Source organism: Triticum dicoccoides, chromosome 4A, assembly GCF_002162155.2.
Source record: "Triticum dicoccoides isolate Atlit2015 ecotype Zavitan chromosome 4A, WEW_v2.0, whole genome shotgun sequence".
NCBI lineage: Eukaryota > Viridiplantae > Streptophyta > Magnoliopsida > Poales > Poaceae > Triticum > Triticum dicoccoides.
Window position 1 is genome coordinate 329,221,729 of NC_041386.1, and position 20,318 is coordinate 329,242,046.

The window sequence follows — 20,318 nt, forward strand, 5'->3', positions numbered from 1 at the left end:
GCACGAAAGAAAGCAAAGAATGTATGTGCATGGTAGATAAACACATCATCCATCATGATGGTTCTCTTCTCTTGCACATAACCATTAGAAGCACAAATGCATGAATAATATGATGCAACAATGCCAATATTCATGGCACTAGGTAGATGGTGCAAAGAAGGAAGGCAAGCATGCTTCACAAGAAATATGGCAAAATCTCCAAATATATGTGAAAATGCTATGGGGCCAATCTCCAAATATATTTGCAATGGGAGGATTTTTTTTCATAATCGTCACTGGCGATGACCACATTTTGCTCACATCTCATTGCAGAATTTTGAAAATTTGTTCACAAATGCAAGAAAATATTTCTTTTTTAAAATTTATTCACAAATTGAAGCAATGTTCACATTTTCGAAAAAATATCGTGGTTGTCAAAAAACCTGGTAATTCAAAGAATTATTCTGAATTTCGAGAAACATTTTTTAAAAACATACTATAATATTCCGATCCACCCCGACAGTTAATTCTTCAAAATTCATGCGGGTATATAGTCACAAAGACTCAGAAGCATTACTGTTTAACTACATAGCTTCGATCATTTGTGAACATTTTTACAAATTTGAAAACATTTTTCACTATTTACAAACATTAAAAATATGAACATTTTTTATATTGTGAACGACTTTTAAGCATTTTCTTTTGAATGGGCAAACAATTTTAGAATAGACGAACATTTTTTTCGAAATTGGTGGATTTTTCTTGAAATTCACAATAGGGGTAGATATAGATTTCTCAAGCCCATTAATTCCATAGTCGATTTCTTCCCATAAGGGCCTTGCATCACATCCACGATCCATGCTTATCCATGCTTTGCATGTATGTTAATATCCTTCCATTCCACAATCCTTCAATCTATCCTTCCTTTAATACACCGTCACATCAGCCCACAAATCCTGCGCATGCAGGGTGCACGTCCATGATCTATTCTTGCATGTACGTGAATATCTTTCCATTGCACAATCCTATATTCATCATTCCTTTAATACACCCTCCAAGACAGCCCATGATTCCTTTAATTAAGGGTCTTGATTGCCTATTTTAGCGATCTTGCTGATATTCAAACTCAACTGCGAACGTATATAAACTGAAAAGAGTCGGTCTAAAGAAGCGAGGTGGGACAATTTAACATGAAATATGGTTGCACAATTCTCTATTCATCATTCCTTTTATGCTTTTTTGCAGCGATTTTATGCTCAGTAGGCCTAGCGGTGCAACAACCGCATCAATACATTTTTTTATCACGGCATACTTTTTTAGTGGTAGAATTTTTTTTGTACATTGATGCTATATATACGTGCGCTGGTGGAGGCCAGCAGCCCGAGGCCCAGTCCTGTTTGAAATCATAGACATATAATACAAGCTACTTTTAGCCACAACAATTAGTTGTCCAAGTTGGTTGTTGCATTGAATCACCTATGATATGAAGTAAGAGGTGTTCGGTTCGAATCCGTGACTGGCCGTTATTTTTTAATACATTTGTGGGTTGTCAATCCGGGACCTAGACGGGAAGGAGGCTTAAGTGCGTGCTGTGAACGTGGCCCATGCGTTTTTTCTAAACGTTTTTGGTATAATTTTTAGGACGGGCCATAAAAAATACTACCACCTTGGATTTAGAAAATAAATCTGAAAAATATAATATGGGTGAACGAATGAAAAAATTAGTGAAAGGCACCTTGCTTTATTAGTAGGTATAGATTATAATCATTGTTGCACTCAATACATGGCAAATTGTCTAACATGAGAGAGGCAACACATAGAGATATATGACAAGAAGCAATAACAATCATGTGTAAAGCATGTAGATAGTTGTCATCAACCGCATGAAAGGAGAAAGTATGAATCATTGGTGCTGCAACAAGGCAAGCAATCATAGTAATCAAGTCGTGCAAGCTAGTAGTGCGAAGATGCAATATACTAGAGGAAATCATGGCAATCATGTCATGTGAGCAAATAATAGGCATAGGCAATACACATGACATATCACAAGCACGAACACAAAGCAAGATCATAGTATCATCATAGGAATGGGGCACAAAGCAAACATGGCAATAACAAGCAATATCTCCACCAAGCTAGCAAGTACACATACAAGTATGATAATTAATCATCATCTGTAATGCAAAGCATGGGTCAGGAATGCATGGAAGAGGCATAGTAATGAGCATATCATGCAAATGAACATGGCAAGATGGACATACAATATGTAATGGACAATCACCCATAACCTTGTGAGGACCATGTAGAATGAATGCGCGAAGTCTTTGCGTGAAGAGAGCGGTGGGAAAGAGAATCCATGGGATCCAAAGTCATCATTGCTCTCTAGAGCTTGTTTTATCAAATCGTGGGATTGCGAGGTTGGCAAGTATTCATGGGTGCCTACACAAAAGAGACACAAACCAAAGAAATTGTGCGCGTGGTAAATGTACACATCATCGATCTCGATGTGTATGTGTCGGATTAGGGTTCTGGCAAACCCTTGAGGTTCGAACACTGGGGTCCGCACGAAGGTTTTCTCCCTATCGATCCACGCCCTAGCTCTTTAAGATATCGCAGATGAACTCAACGAACTCACAACACAGAAAGACACAAGATTTATACTGGTTCGGCCAACGTTATGGTGTAATACCCTACTCCAGTGTGGTGGTGGTGGATTGCCTCTTGGGCTGATGAATAACAGTTACCAAGGGAAGAACAACCTCCTGAGGTTGAGGTGTTCTTGTGCTTGGTGGACTTGTGCTGAGGTTGATCCTCACTTGTCTCTCGTCCCCTTATCCTCTCTCTTCCCTCTTCTTTCACTGTGGTGGCTAGTTCTACTTATATAGGCCCTGGTCCTCTCCCCAAATATTAAGCGGGAAGGGAGCCAACAACGGCCGATTAGAAAGGGGACAACTAGTACAAGTTATCATGACAAAAGGTGGTCTTCGCCTGCCAAAGGCTCTGGTGGTGACGCCGTCTTGGGCTCCATGGCAACCTCTGTCCTGCCGTCCTTCTGGTCTTGGTCTCGTTGCACCAATATGGAAACCTTTGCCTAATGCCTCGGTACTCCGCGTCTGCGCTTGCCCCCTTGGCACCAAAGAGGAAACTAGGACACTGCACGTGCTGGCGCCCGCCTGGTCTCGATCGTCATGGCTCGCGTCACGAGGACCTCGCGAGGTTTGCCTTGCCTTGATCTCTCTGCCCCTCGCGATCCTGCCTGGCAAGGCCGCTCCTGAGGAGGTCTTGCGTCGTCCACCTGCGAGGCTTGGCCCCTCGCGAGGGTCTTGAATGCCTTGTTGATGAAGATGGGCCGTATAAACCTACCAGCCCAGCCACACCGTGGGCCGGAGGCAGGCAAGTCTGGGGACCCCCGTTCCTAGGACGCCGATAGTAGCCCCCGGTCCCAAGGCGCGCTTGGGCTTGGCTTCGGCCTCGGTTGACGCGTGGCAGTTTATTGGACGTGGGCGTCTCCGCTTCCCCACGCCGCCTTTGAACCCACCTGGCTATGCGGCCCTCGCAACCTACATAGTTATTCTCCCATTGCCCACGCCTTGCTTCCACAGTCTTTCTACTTCCTCGAGACTCTACCCCTCCTCTCCAATCTAACCTACACTCCGCCTGCTTCATCGCCATGGTGCCAAAACAAGCTGACAAGGGGAATAAGCCACTCTCTACGCCAAGTGCGCCTCTAGCCGCCAAGCCTACAGTCGGCCGATCCTTGGTGCTCAACGACGAGGCCATGGACAAGGTGTGTCCCATGCTCGCCGCCAGCTTCAACGTGTGGGGGGAGACGGTGGCTTGGCCCGCGTCTCGCGCTCTCATTGCTCGGACGGTCACCGAGGTCCCAATCTTTATCGACGCCCTTTGGGCGGGCCTGATTCCCCCTTTATCCGCCTTCTTCAACACAGTGCTTGAACACTACTAGATCCATATGCTGCATCTCGACCCCCAATCCGTGACTCTCCTTGCTGTCTTCACCTTTGTGTGTGAGGCCATGGTGGGCATCGCTCCCTCTGTGGCCCTTCTCCGTCATTTCTTCTCATTGCATCTGACCGATCCCTGGCAAAGCTCGGGGTGCGTGAGCTTCCAGGCCGTGGCTGCAACGACGGGCACGGGGATCGACTTCGAGCTTCCTCCCTCTACGAGTGGGTTTCAGACACGGTGGGTATTTGTCGGCGCTGGTGTGCTCAGCCCCCTGCTCAAGGCCCCGTCAGCGCCCCTTGTTCCCCACTCTGGCTGGGGCCATGAGAGGCTCGCGAGCCCCCGTCTTGCTCCTGTCTGGTTCTGGCTAAGGATGCTGAAGGACCGCGGTGTGACCGCGCCGATGGTGGTGAGGGAGTTTATCAGGCACCGGGTTGCTCCGCTTCAACGCCATTCTTGCTCGATGTGGACCTTGCTCAGCAGTCATGACCACATGAGGTTTCAGGAGTCCGAACTCCACCTTGGGGCATGGCAAACAGTGCTCAAGGTCCTGACAGGTGCCCCTTCACCGGACGACTTGCTTGGGAAGAACTGTCTGCTGTACCGCTGTAGGAACAAGGCTGAATTCGCGAGGAGCATGCCTTCCTTTGACGAGTGGGGGCTGCGTCCGGATGGCCTGGTGGGGTCCCATGAGAATCCTGCCAGCGTGGTTCGCCTCTCCGTCGCTGGTGCCGGGCTCGCCACTAATGTGGGTGCAGGGTGACGAGCGCCGTCGGAGGCTGGCGGCACGAGTGCTGATGTGCGAACGCCGCCCGGGGCTCCCGAGGCGTCGTACTTAGGATCCTGTGATTCTGGAATGCCGGTTGCTGAGGCGATGCAGCACGTGGCTCCCGAGGCCGAAACTACGGAGGCCTCGGGAGGTTGGGGTGAAACGGCGCCCGACTGTTCGCCGCAGCAGGGCACCACTAAAGTCGTTCTCTTGAGCACTTCTCCGGCTTCAGCTCGCACTGGCCGCCACGTTCAGCGCTTCGGTCGGCTTTGCGTGGACTTTGAGGAGCTCCGGAAAAGGAAAGGATCACCGAGCGGTAGTGGTATCTTTGGGCCGTTGAAGCGACGAAAGTATATCGCCGTTGACGAGTAAGTACCTTATTTCGGTGATCTTCTGTGAGCCGTCTTCCCTTCCTGACGATTGTTCCCTCAGGACTCCTTCTATGGGGACTATGAAATCTCCTGAGAAGCAGCTCCCTCTCGTCCTATCGCACCAGCCAAACTCCAGCACCATAGGTTCGGGTGATGCCCACGATGCGGCGTCAGCCATGGGAGTTGGTCCATCGTCAAGGCGCCCCGAGCTCGCGCCTTTGACGTCCTTCCTTCAGGCCTCGCTCGGAGCACAATGGGCGTGCCAAGGGCTCCCCCTTGGTCTCGGTCGGCAGCTGGCTGGCCTCGACCCTGGGGTCTTTTTAAGCAGCGGGCCTTGTTTGGCTCAGGCCCCTCGTGAGGGTCGGCTGGCGCTTGAGGCCGCCCCAGCCCCCAGCCCCCTGATGACAGGGGGTGTGCCGCACGGGGCGCCACCCACAACCCCTATGGCGGAGGGCGAAATGGGTTGTGCACTCGAGTTCAAGCGCGGGCGGAGCGTCGTCCGCCATGAGCTCTTCCAGGAGGCGACAGACACGATGAACCGACTCGGCGAAGAACTTGAGGGTGTTGACGCGTGCCTTGAGGCCGAGGGTCTTCGGTTGGCGGAGGAGTGGCACAAGCTGAAAGTGGCCATCAACCTCGGGCGTCACCAACATGAGCTAGAGAACGTGAAGGGCGAGGCCTCCCTCGCGGCCTCCCGTGAGGCCTGCTCCCGGGCCCTAGAGAAGGCTCGTGAAGCTGACTGCCGTCGCGAGGCTGCGGAGAAGCACGCGTGGGAGCTCCACGCCTGGAGTGCGTCCTTCGAGCAGCAAGTGGAGGTGCGCAAGGCCGCCCTCGCGGCACTAAGGGGGACGCCTGCTGAGGAAGATGAGGTCCGGAAGCGCGAGGAGGTGTTGGCTCTGGAAGCAGTGGAGCGCAGCCTCGAGCTCGACCAACTGGAGACGAGGGAGCGTCTAGTTGCCCAAGCGTAGGATGTCGTCGGGGCTCGCGAGGCCCAAGTCCAGGAGGAAGTCAACCGCCGGGTGGCCAAGGTTCGTGCGGATCTTGAAGGTCAGCCCATCTTTTTAGCTGAAGCTTGCGGGAACTGGGGCAGCGGGCAGGACCGCCGCTCCCCGGCCCAGATCAGATAAGGCAGAGAGGCATGAGGAGGCCACGGCTGCCGCCCTGGTCACGGCGTAGGCGGACTTGGCCTCCTCCCACGCCGAGCTGCTCTCTCTTCAGAGGCGGGTTGATGACGCCGAGGCCATCGCCTGGCAAAACAGGGAGGAGGTGCTTCAACGGTGGAGCAGGAGCGCGAGCACGCCCCCATTCTCCAGGGTCTCTGGAGCAGTGCTAATGCCGCCCTGGGCTTCATCTGTGACAAGAATGCACCGCCCTCCGCTCCGGTGACTACGCCAGTCACTTGACCTTCTTCACCAACGTGGTGACGTGCCTGGAAGCCTAGTCTAATAGGGATCACCAGCTCGTGGAAGAGAGAAGCCGCAGTTTGCTTGGGCGCGCGTTCTCCCGCGTCTTCAGCCACCTCCGGAACATTGATCTCGACTTCGATTTTGACGCCGCTATCGCTCCCGTGCCAGAAGCCATCCGGGGTGACATGGCGCGGAGGGTTGAAGACCACGTGGATGCACTGGTCAGGGCCTTCGCTTCTGACGATGACGGGGTTGTGGTTGCAGCGGACGCAGGCAACGTGGTTGATGACGGCGACATTGATGCCGACGAAGGTGGAGGCAATGCCAACGATGGCGACAGCGACGCAAGCGATGCGTCTGAGGATGACATGGGGGACGCGGCGAGGGATGTATCCGACTGATTCCTTGTTTCCCTGTAAAAACTTGGGCGTGGCCGTGGAAGACTGTAAGAGCATTTTGAGAGGGGGAGCCCCTCATGTAAATAATCGCAGCTTTTATCCTTTCATGCTAAATTGAGTACACATCTTCATGAGCTTATGCATGTTGGGGAAATGTTGTTGTTGCGGTTTACCTTAGCTTGGATGAGCCCAAAACCGGCCCAAGAGACTGCCGGCTTTTGAGGAGCCCCTGACGAATTCATCGCCACGCCCGAGAGGGCCGTGTGATAAGCGAGCGGCCACCACATCCCGCCACCCGTGTGGCTCATGTGCTTCATGCCCAGGCCGGCTCGGGAGGGGCCCACGAGGGGGGAGCGACTGGCGCGAACTCCAAAATAAGGCAAGAACGAGACCGTGAGAAATAACTCGAACGAGAAAAGGTATCCCCCCCCCCCGCACGCATCAAATGAAAATTCAACTTCAACTTAAATCCAAACCCAGAAGGCAGGGATACAGAAAAGAAATCCAAAGCAAATGGCCGCGTCCGGCGCATAGTCTAGTCTTCGACGTCTTCTCACCAGCGCGGAGCTAAGTGCTGCCACTAGTCATGGGAGGGAGCCCCCGAGGCCCGAGGGCGGCTCTCCGGAGACTCCGGGGCGTGTACAGCCGCACTCATTATTACATGAGAGTGTCACGGGCCGTGATCTTCACATGCACTGGGCCATGCTTCATAGGTACTGGCCGTGCTTCATATCTCCAGGTGAGGGCCCCGCCTTGCACCACCCCCTACCACCACTGGGACGACCGGCGACCGGGACGGACCAACGAGGGCAGAGGGGACGCCAGCGGCGCCCTCGGCGACCGATACGTCTCCGTCATATCTACTTTTCCAAACACTTTTGCCCTTGTTTTGGACTCTAACTTGCATGATTTGAATGGAACTAACCTAGACTGACGCTTTCTTCAGCAGAATTACCATGGTGTTATTTATGTGCAGAAACAAAATTTCTCGGAGTGACCTGAAACTTCACGGAACAACTTTTCGGAAAATATAAAAAATCCTTGCAAAAGATGAAGGCCAGGGGGCCCACCACCTGTCCACGAGGGTGGGGGGCACGCCCCCTACCTCGTGGGCCCCCTGGAGCTCCTCCGACCTCAACTCCAACTCTATATATTTGGCTTCGAGGAGAAAAAAATCCGAGATAAGGATTCAACACGTTTTATGGTACGGAGCCGCCGCCAAGCCCTAAAACCTCTCGGGAGGGCTGATCTGGAGTCTGCTTAGGGCTCCGGAGAGGGGAATCCGTCGCCATCGTCATTATCAACCATCCTCCATCACCAATTTCATGATGCTCACCGCCGTGCATGAGTAATTCCATCGTAGGCTTGCTGGAGGGTGATGGGTTGGATGGGATCTATCATGTCATCGAGTTAGTTTTGTTAGGGTTTCATCCCTAGTATCCACTATGTTCTGAGATTGATGTTGCTATGACTTTGCTATGCTTAATGCTTGTCACTAGGGCCCGAGTGCCATGATTTTAGATCTGAACCTATCATGTTTTCATCAATATATTAGAGTTCTTGATCCTATCTTGCAAGTCTATTGTCACCTATTATGTGTTATGATCCGTTAACCCCGAAGTGACAATAATCGGGATACTTACCGGTGATGACCATAGTTTGAGGAGTTCATGTATTCACTATGTGTTAATGTTTTGTTCCGGTACTCTATTAAAAGGAGGCCTTAATATCCCTTAGTTTCCAATAGGACCCCGCTGCCACAGGAGGAAGGACAAAAGATGGCATGCAAGTTCTTTTCCATAAGCATGTATGACTATATTCGGAATACATGCCTACATTACATTGATGAACTGGAGCTAGATCTGTGTCACCTTAGGTTATGATTGTTACATGATGAACCGCATCCCGCATAATTCTCCATCACCGATCCATTGCCTATGAGCTTTCCATATATTGTTCTTCGCTTATTTACTTTTCCGTTGCTATTGCTATCATCACTACAAAATACCAAAAATATTACTTTTACTATTGTTACCTTTTGCTACTGTTACCACTACTATCATATTATTTTGCTACAAAATATTTTGCTGCAGATATTAAGTTTCCAGGTGTGGTTGAATTGATAACTCAGCTGCTAATACTTGAGAATATTCTTTGGCTCCCCTTGTGTCGAATCAATAAATTTGGGTTGAATACTCTACCCTTGAAAACTGTTGCGATCCCCTATACTTGTGGGTTATCAAGATTATTTTCTGGCGCTGTTGCCGGGAAGCATAGCTCTATTCTTTGAGTCACTTGGGATTTATATCTTCTTATCATTATGAAGAACTTGAAAGATCCAAGAACTAAGATTTATCCCTCAACTACGAGGGGAGGTAAGGAACTGCCATCTAGCTCCGCACTTGATTCACCTTCTATTTTGAGTAAGCTTGTGACACCTAAACCTGCTTCTGCTATTCGTTCTGATATGTCACATGTTATTGACGATGCCACTTCTCCTATGCATGATACTTATGATGAAACTACTTCTATGCTTGATACTACTGTGCCATTTGGTGAATTTCTTGATGAACAACTTGCTAGGGCTAGAGAGAATGAAATTATTGAATCTGATAATACTGATGAAAGTGATGATGAAGACTCACCTGTTATTCCTGAGGGTTGTGTTTTTGATAAAGAAGCTTCTTTAGCTATTTTAGCTTGCAAAGATAGATACGAACTCAAGAGGTTATTAGCTAAATGGAATAAGAAATCTCTAAATGCTAGGATGAAACCTGACCCTGCTTTTGCTACTTCACCTATCTGTGTTACTGATAAGGATTATGAATTCTCTATTGATCCTGATATAATTACTTTGGTTGAATCTGATCCTTTCCATGGTTATGAATCTGAAACTGTTGTGGCACATCTTACTAAATTAAATGATATAGCTACCCTGTTCACTAAAGATGAGAGAACTCGCTACTTTTATATCCTTAAAATATTTCCGTTCTCATTAAAGGGTCATGCTAAGATATGGTTTAATTCTCTTGATCCTGGTTGTGTGCGTAGTCCCTAGGATATGATTTATTACTTCTCTTCTAAATATTTCCCTGCTCATAAGAAACGAGCTGCTTTAAGGGAGATATATAATTTTGTGCAAATTGAAGAAGAGAGTCTCCCACAAGCTTGGGGTAGGCTTCCCAAGTTACTTAATGCTTTGCCTAATCATCCTCTTAAGAAAAATGAAATACTTGATATCTTTTATAATGGACTAACCGATGCCTCCAGAGATTACCTGGATAGTTGTGCGGGTTCTGTTTTCAGGGAAAGAACACCGGATGAAGCTGAAATTCTATTGAGTAATATGCTGGCAAATGAAAATAATTAGACACCTCCGGAGCCAATTCCTGAGCCTATTCCAAAACCAACTCCGAAGAAGAGGGGTATTCTATTTCTCCCTGAAGATATGCACGAGGCAAAGAAATCTATGAAAGAAAAAGGTATTAAAGCTAAAGATGTTAAGAATTTACTTCCTATTAAAGAAATACATGGTCTTAATTTACCGCCTGTTGAAGAAACATATGATCTTAATCCTTTACCTATTGAAGAAACTCATGGTCTTGATAACCTGACACAGGTAGTAACGGTAAATTCTCTCTATAGATATGATAAAGCTGAAATCACATTTACTATGTTTGCTAGCCCATGCTTAGATGAGTTTGACAAATTTATGGCTAAGCAAGAAGATTTCAATGCTTATTTTGGTAGACAATTGAAATACAATTCAAATATGCTTGAACACTTGGTTGATTATATGGCTAATGTCAAAGGTGAACTTAAACTTATTAGTAAACATGCTTCTATGGTTACCACTCAAGTAGAACAAGTACTTAAAGCTCAAAATGATTTGCTTAGTGAATTGAATAGTAAAAATAATGATAATGCTGTTAGAGTTATGACTAGAGGTGGTAGAATGACTCAGGAACCTTTGTATCCTGAAGGCCACCGTAAGAGAATTGAGCAAGATTCTCAAAGAAATAATATAGATGTACCTAGTCCTTCTAAAAGGAAGAAAAAGAAAAATGATAGGACTTTGCATGCTTCTAGTGAACCTGTTATTGAAACACCTGAGAACCCAAATGATATTTCTATCTCTGATGCTGAAACACAATCTGGTAATGAACCTGAAACTAGTGACAATATTAATAATAATGTTCATGATGATGCTCAACCTAGTAATGATAATGATATAGAAATTGAACCTGCTGTTGATCTTGATAACCCACAATCAAAGAATCAACGTTATGATACAAAAGACTTTGTTGCTAGGAAACATGGTAAAGAAAGAGAACCATGGGTACAGAAACCTATGCCTTTTCCTCCCAAATGATCCAAGAAAAAGGATGATGAGGATTTTGAGCGCTTTGCTGAAATAACTAGACCTATCTTTTTGCGTATGTGATTAACCGATATGCTCAAAATGAATCCTTATGCTAAGTACATGAAAGACATTGTTACAAATAAAAGAAAGATACCGGAAGCTAAAATTTCCACCATGCTTACTAATTATACTTTTAAGGGTGGAATACCTAAGAAACTTGGAGATCCAGGAGTACCCACTATACCATGCTCCACTAAAAGAAACTATGTTAAAACTGCTTTATGTGATCTTGGATGCGTGTGTTAGTGTTATGCCTCTCTCTTCATATCGTAGACTTGATTTGAATAAGTTGAGACCTACTGAAATATCTTTGCAAATGGCTGATAAATCAACTGTTATACATGTCGGTATTTGTGAGGATGTGCCTGTTGTAGTTGCAAACATTACTATTTTAACGGACTTTGTTATTCTTGATATTCCCGAGGACGATGTTATGTCTATTATTCTTGGAAGACCCTTTTTGAATACTGCATGGGCTGTTATTGATTGCACTAAAGGCAACATCACTTTTCATGTTAATGGTAATGAGCACACGGTACACTTTCCGAGGAAACAACCTCAAGTTTATAGTATCAACTCTATTGAAAAAATTCCATCGATTATATTTGGAGGTTTTGAATTTCCTCTTCCTACTGTCAAGAAGAAATATGATATTCTTATTATTGGGGATGTGCATATCCCCGTTGAGGTAACATAGTGTTATTCGAAATTTCTCCGGTTCCATGTTATTCGGAATGAGTTCGTCAACAAGACTTGATCAACCTTGTTAGTGGATTCCTTTTGATGATCATGAGATGGAGGAAACTAGAAGGCACAACCTTCTGTACCATCCTTTTACTTTCTGTTATTTATATAAAATAAAATAAAAATAGTATTTTTCTGTCTGTTATCTGATTATCCATGCAATATAAAAATACCCCTAAAATAAAAGTTCTCCAAATGCCCTGAAATTTAAATATGATTTTTTATAGAATATTTGAGAATATTAGCCATTGAGAAAACAACAGGGGGTCACCCACCTGCCCACGAGGGTGGAGGGCGTGCCCTACCCCCTGGGCGCGTCCCCCTACCTCGTGGGCCCACGGTGGCCCTTCTCCACTTTTTCCTGCACCCACACACTCCTTCTTCCTCCCCCAAACACGAATATCCAGCTCAAGCACGAGTTCTAGCTCATCTTGCTGCCATTTTCGATCTCCTTGCTCAAAGCACCTCTCACAAAACTGCTTGGGGAGATTGTTCCTTGGTATGTGACTCCTCCATTGGTCCAATTAGTTTTTGTTCTAGTGCTTTATTCATTGAAAATTTTTGCTGCCTAGGGGACCATGTTCTTGAGTTTGCATGTCAAATTTATATGGTTCCAAGTAGTTTTGATGCATGATATAGGCTCTAGGCAGTTGTAGGAGTAGTTGCTATCAATATTATTGAGTTTGGTTTACTTTTATTTTGAAGTTACTAAAAATTTCATAATTTTTTTGAAAATAATGAAGAGACTTTTGAGGGGCTCATCAAGCCTAAGATCAAAGGAAAAGGCACATAAGCCCAAGTATAATCTGCCTCGCACCGCGGAGGTTCGGTCGTGTGAATGGCCTTCGAATGATTTCTTGAGAGCAGCCGGGATTTATAACGATTTTTATGAATTGGCTAAGAATGCAGGCCTCACCGCTTTCCTCCACGACCAACGCGATCAGTATCTCCTACTCACAAATATCTTTGTGCAAAACTTTCATTTCCATTCTAGGAGCTCACCACATACGATGGAGTTTTATTTATATGATGAGCATAAGGAGATGTCACTTTATGATTTTTGTCGGGTTGGTTTGGTCCCTTTCGAGGGCACGACAAAGGAACCACATCGCAGCGATGTGGACGGGTTTATTGATATCATCACTATAGGGGAAACGAGGAAGGTTTCCGATGCACGAATCACTAGCATACATTTTCCTATTTTATGCTATTTTGCATTGTTTGCTAGTCGTTGCTTAATTGGTCACGGAAACTGTGGAAACCTTAGTGTTCCTGATATTATTATTTTGCTCCACGGTTTATTCAGTGATAACTCTATTAGTATGGGCGGCATTATTGCTAAACGGTTAAGTCTAAACCGTACAAAGGGCCCCCATCTTTGGAGGCATCTATGCTTCACGCCTAGCTGCACATTTTAACATACCTATTAAGCATTATGAGAAGGAAGAAAAAGTGTTGCCTCGTGTGTATTTAGATTATAAGAGTATGGTGGCACATGATTTTATTGTTAAGAATAGGGAAGGAGAGCTTAAATACAAATTGTTCTTTGATAAACATCATCCTGAGAATATCACCCTGCCTGCTCCTTCCTTGTTTGATTTATCTGCAGGCCAGTACCTTGTTCCATTAGAGGCTATTCACGCCTATCGGAACCCTACATCAGCCACAGAGCCAGAGCCGGAACCACAAGTTGATCCTCCACAACAGTCTAATTACCAGTGGGATCCGGAGATGATTGCCAACCAGTGGCAATTGGAGTCTTCTTCTTCGCAGTACGACCCCAACTTTTACTATGGACATCCGCCAGGCCAGCCGTGGCCATAGACCAACTTAGGCCAAAAGCCTAACCTTGGGGGAGTACGTATTTCCCACCGACATTACATCTATGTTCACACACTCATTGCTAGATGTCGGTGCTCATACTTTTTCATTGTATCATCCATGCTAGTTATTTTACTTTTTATGCTTTCTTGTGTGTTTGATAAACCTTAAGAAAAACCAAAAAAATTAGTTGTAGCTTTTAATTAGTTTACTTTCCATGCTTGTAGTAGTAATTAAAAAGAAAACCCAAAAAGATTTCCTGTTCTTCTTTTGCTTGTTGGGAGCTTTCCCGTGTAAATAGTTTTATTTCTTTTCTTTGGGGATCGATAGGAGAAGACCATAATTAAATTGTTGAAGTGGCTCTTATATGCATTATTGTTGATCTGACAAAAGAGCCCATATTGCCTTATCTTCTCCTAATTATTGAATGCTTGCAGATTCTAGCTTAGTACAATGCACGTGCACTATTATTATTATTCACACTATTCGGTCGTGCAAGTGAAAGGCAGTTATGACGATATATGATGGACTGGCTGAGATGAGAAAAGCTGGTATGAACTCGACCTCTCTTGTTTTTGTAAATATGATTAGTTCATCATTCCTGATTCAGCCTATTATGAATAAACATGTTCGCAATGACAACTAGAGATCATAGTTCTTGTGCCATGCTTGATTAGCTATGAGTTATAATGGTTTACCTTGCGTGCCAACATGCTATTAAAATGGTTGTGATGTGGTATGATAGGGTGGTATCCTCCTCTGAATGATTTAAGTGACTTGACTTGGCGCATGTTCATGCATGTAGTTGAAACAAAATCAACATAGCCTTCACGATATTTATGTTCATGGTGGATTATATCCTACTCATGCTTGCATTCGGTGTTGATTAATTTTAATGCATGTTCATGACTGTTATTGCTCTCTAGCTGGTCGCTTCCCAGTCTTTTGCTAGCCTTCACATGTACTAAGCGGGAATACTGCTTGTGCATCCAACTCCATAAACCCAATTTTTTTTCCATATGAGTCCATCATACCTACCTATAAACGGTATCTACCTGCCGTTCCAAGTAAATTTGTATGTGTGAAACTCTAAACCTTCAAATAATTATCCTGTTTTGTATGCTCGAATAGCTCATGTGTCAACTAGGGCTGTCCGTATCTTCCATGTTAGGCGGGTTATTCTCAAGAGGAGTGGACTCCGCTCCTCACTCACAAGAAAATGGCTGGTCACCGGGATGCCCAGTCCCATGCTTTATGCAAACTAAATCAAAATAATTGCAAACAAAACTCCCCCTGGGACTCTTGTTAGTTGGAGGCACTCATTATTTAGAGCAAGCCATGGATTGATGCTTGTTGGTGGAAGGGGGAGTATAAACTTTACCATTCTGTTTGGGAACCGCCTATAATGTGTGTAGCATGGAAGATATCGCCATCTCTTGGTTGTTATGTTGACAATGAAAGTATACCGCTCAAAATATTATTCACCTCTATTTCAAAACCAAGCTCTGGCACCTCTACAAATCCCTGCTTCCCTCTGCGAAGGGTCTACCTATTTACTTTTATGCTGAGTCATCATCCTCGTATTAAAAAGCACCAGTTGGAGAGCACCGCTGTCATTTGCATTCATTACTGTTAGTTTACATTGTGTATGACTTGACTGGATCTCTTTTACCATGAATTACAATGTCTAGTCAGTCCTTGATCTTTAAAGGTGCTCTGCATTTATGTTTTGCGGGCTCGGAAAGGGCTAGCGAGATACCATCTTTTTATATCATATTATGATTGTTTTGAGAAAGTATTGTCATCCGAGATTTATTATTATTGCTCGCTAGTTGATTATGCCATTGATATGAGTAAACATGAGACCTAAGCGTTATTGTGAATGTGGTTAGTTATAATCTTTGCTGAAAACTTGAATGCTGTCTTTACATATTTACAACAACAAGAGCAAACAAAGTTTGTAAAAAAATTTCTTTATCACTTTCAGTTTATCAACTGAATTGCTTGAGGACAAGCAAGGGTTTAAGCTTGGGGGAGTTGATACGTCTCCGTCGTATCTACTTTTCCAAAAACTTTTGCCCTTGTTTTGGTCTCTAACTTCCATTATTTGAATGGAACTAACCCGGACTGACGCTGTTTTCAGTAGAATTACCATGGTGTTATTTATGTGCAGAAACAAAAGTTCTCGGAATGACCTGAAACTTCACGGAACAACTTCTCGGAAAATATAAAAAATCTTTGCAAAAGATGAATGACAGGGGGCCCACCACCTGTCCACGAGGGTGGGGGCGCGCCTGCCCCCCTAGGGAGCGCCCCCTACCTCGTGGGCCCCCTGGAGCTCGTCCGACCTCAACTCCAACTCTATATATTTGGTTTCAGGGTGAAAAAAATCAGAGAGAAGGATTCAATGCGTTTTACGATACGGAGCCGCCACCAAGCCCTAAAACCTCTCGGGAGGGTTGATCTGGAGTCTGCTCGGGGCTCCGGAGAGGGGAATCCGTCGCCATCGTCATCATCAACCATCCTCCATCACCAATTTCATGATGCTCACCGCCGTGCGTGAGTAATTCCATTGTAGGCTTGCTGGACGATGATGGGTTGGATGGGATCTATCATGTAATCGAGTTAGTTTTGTTAGGGTTTTGATCCCTAGTATCCACTATGTTCTCAGATGGATGTTGCTATGACTTTGCTATGCTTAATTCTTGTCACTAGGGCCCGAGTGCCATGATTTCAGATCTGAACCTATTATGTTTTCATCAATATATGAGAGTTCTTGATCCTATCTTGCAAGTCTATAGTCACCTATTATGTGTTATGATCCATTAACCCCGAAGTGACAATAATCGGGATACTTACCGGTGATGACCGTAGTTTGAGGAGTTCATGTATTCACTATGTGTTAATGCTTTGTTCCGGTATTCTAGTAAAAGGAGGCCTTAATATCCCTTATTTTCCAATAGGACCCCGCTGCCACGGGAGGGTATGACAAAAGATGTCATGCAAGTTCTTTTCCATAAGCACGTATGACTATATTCGGAATACATGCCTACATTACATTGATGAACTGGAGCTAGTTTTGTGTCACCCTAGGTTATGATTGTTACATGATGAACCGCATACAGCATAATTCTCCATCACCGATCCATTGCCTACGAGCTTTCCATATATTGTTCTTCTCTTATTTACTTTTCCGTTGCTATTGCTATCATCATTACAAAATACCAAAAACATTACTTTTACTGTTGTTACCTTTTGCTACTATTACCACTACTATCATATTATTTTTCTGCTAAATACTTTGCTGTAGATATTAAGTTTCCAGGTGTGGTTGAATTGACAACTCAGCTGCTAATACTTGGGAATATTCTTTGGCTCCCCTTGTGTCGAATCAATAAATTTGGGTTGAATACTCTACCCTCGAAAACTGTTGCGATCCCCTATACTTGTGGGTTATTAGCGACCACGGGTCCTCTGCCGGGGGAAGGGTCGCGGTCGCCACCCCGGCAGAGGGCCAACCTCCGGGTGTTGCCTTGATCCCCACAACACGGGAAGGGGCGTTACTCCTGGCCCCTTCCATGGGGCGGGTCTCTCCTGTCGGGGCGGGCATCGCCGTGCAGGAGCCACCGTTTGGCGCTGTGGCCTAGTTCATCTGTCACTCATGGTTAGCGCAAGCTTGCTCCTGAGGGATTAGTGCTACCATGTATCTGTTGTCGATGGCACGGTTGGCGGGGCTCTCCGGCGGCTCTTGGAAGAAGGCTTCAACTCCCAATGCCTCCTCCTCCCAACCTGGCCCGGGAAACAAGCCAGGGTCGTCCTCCGGCGTGTACTCCTGGTCCATCATGCGGGGCACATAGGCTTCCTGGGCTGTCACCCCAAATACCTCGCCGTAGTGTCCCACGCTCCACGTCTCCCGACCTGGCGCGACATCCTGAGGGTGGTAGCGCGACGCCTCATTGGGGCCATGGGGGGCAATGCTCGTGCCCATGCTCATCAGAGGTGGCGCGGGGGCAACGGGGCCCCCGGTGCTGCCAGCCGTCCTAGTGTTGGTGAAGCCCCCGGGCGCTCCTGGGGGCACGCGGTTGCGGCATGGCCCGTCATGAGGTCCAGTAGCGGCTCCGGAAGGAACCAGATAGCAGAAAGGCGACGCTCCTGACGCCACCGCATCCAGCAGCTCAGCAACACGTTCCAGCAGTGCTTTGCGTCCGCTCTCCATCAGCCGGCACCGCAGCAACTCCCACACAACCGTGAGCGCGACCCACATGTTTGCCTGCTCTCGCCGGGTGTGTGGCGCCATTGCCGCGGTGTAGCTTGCGGCCCTTGCAGCGGCTCACGCTTGTCATGGAGTGGGGGTGGATGACGCCTGGCCGCGCCATCTGGAGCGCGGGGTCGAGGTCTTCATCGGCAGGTGGCGCCGCCCGGGATGGCCAGGCTTCCCATCGGTCAGAGTCGGCCCTTGGGTCGCCAGACATCGGGGCCATGAAGCGTCGACGGGTCGATTGGTGGGGAAGAGAATCTGGCACACCCCTGCCTGGCACGCCAAATGTCGGATCATGGGTTCCAGCCAACCCTTAAGGTTCAAACACTGGGGTGCACGCGAAGGTTTTCTCCCTATCGATCCACGCCCTAGCTCTTTAAGATCTCGTAGATGAACTCAACGAACTCACAACACAGAAAGACACAAGATTTATACTGGTTCGGGCCACCGTTGTGGTGTAATACACTACTCCAGTGTGGTGGTGGATTGCCTCTTGGGCTGATGAAGAACAGTTACCAGGGGAAGAACAGCCTCCTGAGGTTGAGGTGTTCTTGTGCTTGGTGGACTTGTGATGATGTTGATCCTCACTTGTCTCTTGTCCCCTTGTCCTCTCTCTTCCCTTTTCTTTCACTGTGGTGGCTAGTTCTACTTATATAGGCCCCGGTCCTCTCCCCAAATATTGAGCGGGAAGGGACCCAACAACGGCCGATTCGAATGGGGACACCTGGTACAAGTTATCCTGGCAAAAGTTGGTCTTCGCTTGCCAAAGGCTCTGGTGGTGACACTGTCTTGGGCTCCATGGTGACCTCCGTCCTACCATCCTTCTGATCTTGGTCTCGTTGCACCAATATGGAAACCTTTTCCTGATGCCTCGATACTCCATGCCTCCGCTTGCCCCCTTGGCACCAAAGAGGAAACAAGGACACTGTGCGCGCTGGCGCCCGCCTGGCGCCTGCCTGGTCTCGATCGTCATGGCTCACGTCACGAGGACCTCACGAGGTTTGCCTTGCCTTGATATCTCCGCCCCTCGCGAGCCTGCCTGGCGAGGCCGCTCCTGAGAAGGTCTTGCGTCGTCCGCCTAGCGAGGGTCTTGAATGCCTTGTTGATGATGATGGGCAGTATAGACCTGCCAGCCCAGCCACGCCGTGGGCCGCAGGCAGGCAACTCTGGGGACACCCGTTCCCAGGACGTCGACAGTATGTGCACGTGTGAGTTAGCACAAGATAAGTATTGCTCAAAGAAATTTGATGCATGGAATAAGAACATGTCATCCATCATGAAAGAATAGTTATTGTGTACAAAACGATGGGGACACAAATGGAGAATGCAAGTATATGGCACATCACTAGCATGTTTATTCATGGGAAGCATATTGTGCACACAAGTATTGGGATCATGCAATGGATAGGACGAATCAAAATATCCTAACATGTATGAGGAAACTATGGGGGGTCTCCTCATCAGCAATATTGGAAACATCATATGGAGAAAATGGACAACATCCAAAACAATGCATATCCAATGCTAGGTGGTCATGGCATGGCATATGAGATAAATCATGCAAAGGGAGCATATCAATATCATCACAAGAAAAACAAATGCCAATAACCATAGGCTTGTCATCGCGATATGTGCAAATTGGGTTAATTTTAATGGCATATGCATAGTCACTACGATGAGATTGCAAATATGACATATGATGGATCTCATGCATAGCATATGACAAGTCAAGCGGATTGTCAAACATGATGTGACCTAAAGAACGATCACAAGAAATCCTATGTAACATGGCATCACAACTAATAGACTCCACATGGCAATCATCATACTCATCATAAATGGGCAAGAAATCATCACATGAGGAAGTCGCACTAGCATGAATCATGGTACTAGGTGGATCAACATCATGCAAGCAATCAATGTCAAGAATGTCCACTAGTGGGACTAGAGCATCACCTTCACCTATGTTACTGTTTTCATTCCACTCAAGTGGTGTAGGTGAGGTGGGAAAGACCAAATGGTGGTCATCCTCATCTTGATGGAACCATGTGGGGGGTGCATCATATTCCACCATGGCCATCGTCTTGTCCAAAGGGAGGACGAAGTCATCACGAATTGGCGTGTCATCATAGATGGGACCTAGCACCAAATGAGAAGACACAATAGAGGTAGAGGTCAAGTCGTTAGTG